Source organism: Crotalus tigris, unplaced genomic scaffold (assembly GCF_016545835.1).
Source record: "Crotalus tigris isolate CLP2741 ecotype Arizona unplaced genomic scaffold, ASM1654583v1 scf7180000019415.609845, whole genome shotgun sequence".
NCBI lineage: Eukaryota > Metazoa > Chordata > Lepidosauria > Squamata > Viperidae > Crotalus > Crotalus tigris.
Genome location: NW_024097526.1, coordinates 449,829 through 451,634, shown reverse-complemented (window position 1 = coordinate 451,634; position 1,806 = coordinate 449,829). Strand labels below are relative to the sequence as shown.

General features: G+C 38.5%; 1 non-coding gene across 1 annotated transcript; it reads right to left on the bottom strand.

Annotated features, from left to right (window-relative positions):
- Positions 1-1,498: 1,498 nt before the first annotated feature.
- On the bottom strand, positions 1,499-1,570 carry TRNAM-CAU. The gene has a single exon. It is a non-coding gene; the product is annotated as a tRNA-Met (tRNA).
- Between the last annotated feature and the right edge of the window lie 236 nt (positions 1,571-1,806).

The window sequence follows — 1,806 nt, the reverse complement described above, 5'->3', positions numbered from 1 at the left end:
TATTAGGACAAGAATTGCTGTTATTGTTATTATCACAGTTAATTATTGTTTTAGCTTTTCTTTATCTTCCTTTTAAAATTTTATTGAATTTTTAATTCACATTTATTGCTTATTATCCTTTTTATCCCTTTCTTTTGTTCATAAATTAATTTATGTAACAAACAATTTCATATCTTCTATGCCACTTTCTTATGGCAGACTTACATTTTGGGCAGTACTTGAGATTTCTTCAATAAAGTCATTATTTTGGGAAATTCTTGAGAAGCAAATAAATACTCTATATCTTGTCATCAAGAAACACAAGGTTAAACATTACTTTTTATCACTCTAGGTGATAACTGGATTATTCATTAATAAACTTCTGTTAGCCCTGCATCAGTGCACTCAGGTGATTTCTTCCATTCCAGCTGGTTGGCATTAAGGAAATATAAATATCAGTATAACCATGCATGGGCATTCCATTGAGGTAGAACACTAACTGGGTCACGTTTATAGCATTTTTAAAAATTTCTTTGCCATAGAATTTATGGTGAGATCCGTCTCACTGCAGGACAGATTTAAACATGGAGAATTATCAAAGGCTCAGCAGGTCTATTTTTTTCCTCTAAGCTCCTATATAATATGTATTATTTTCGGTCATACATGCAACATCTGAGCAAGACGTCATTTGGGAGAATAGGAGAACTTTATGTGCTTAACTTATTTCCATTCTCTCCTTCTTGTTCATTTCTGACTTTGCTTAAATAATCTGGTGTACATTCTTACCTGTGGATGTGGAATTATTTTTCATGATGATGATGATAATGATGCTATCTACTCAGTCCTGTTCAACTATTGGCGATTCTGTAGGCCATACCTCTTCATATCTCCCACTCTTTCACTACTTCTCTGAGTTTTTCTGTGCTCTGATTGGTGTCAGCTTTGATAGTATCCAGCCACTGTGTTCTTTGGTAGCTTGGTTTCATTTTACCACTAACTCTTCTAAACATAATTGCTTTTTCCAGTAAATTCCCCCACATGACATGGCCAACAGTATGACAAATGTTCAGTATAGCAAATGTCCAGGAAACTACAGACCATAGCAGAATAAAAGAGTTGGAAGGGACCCTGGAGGTCTTAGTAATAGTAATAGTAGTAAAGTTGGAAGGGACCTTGGAGGTCATCTAGTCTAACCCCCTGCTCAGGCAGGAAACCCTACACCATTTCGGACAAATGGCTGTCCAGTCTCTTCTTAAAAACTTCCAGTGTTGGAGCATTTACTGCTTCTGGAGGCAGGCTGTTCCACTGATTAATTGTTCTCACTGTCAGGAAGTTTCTCCTTAGTTCTAGGTTGCTTCTCTCCTTGATTAGTTTCCACCCGTTGCTTCTTGTCCTGCCTTCAGGTGCTTTGGAAAATAGCTTAATTCCCTCTTCTTTATGGCAGCCCCTGAGATATTGGAATACTGCTATCATGTCCCCCCTTGTCCTTCTCTTCGTTAAACTAGACAAAAACACAACTTAGCAGAGGATGGTTTCGATCCATCGACCTCTGGGTTATGGGCCCAGCACGCTTCCGCTGCGCCACTCTGCTTTCTGCTTGGTTGGTCTTCTAGTCCAACCAACTGCTCAAGCAGGAGACCCTATACTATTCCAGACAAGTGGCTGTCTAATCTCTTCTTAAAAGCCTCTAGTGACGGAGCACCCACAACTTCTGGAGGCAAGCTGTTCCATTGATTAATTGTTCTCACTGTTAGGAAATATCTCCTTCATTCTAGGTTGCTTCTCTCCTTGTTTAGTTTCCATTCTTTCTTGTCTTATCTTCTGGTG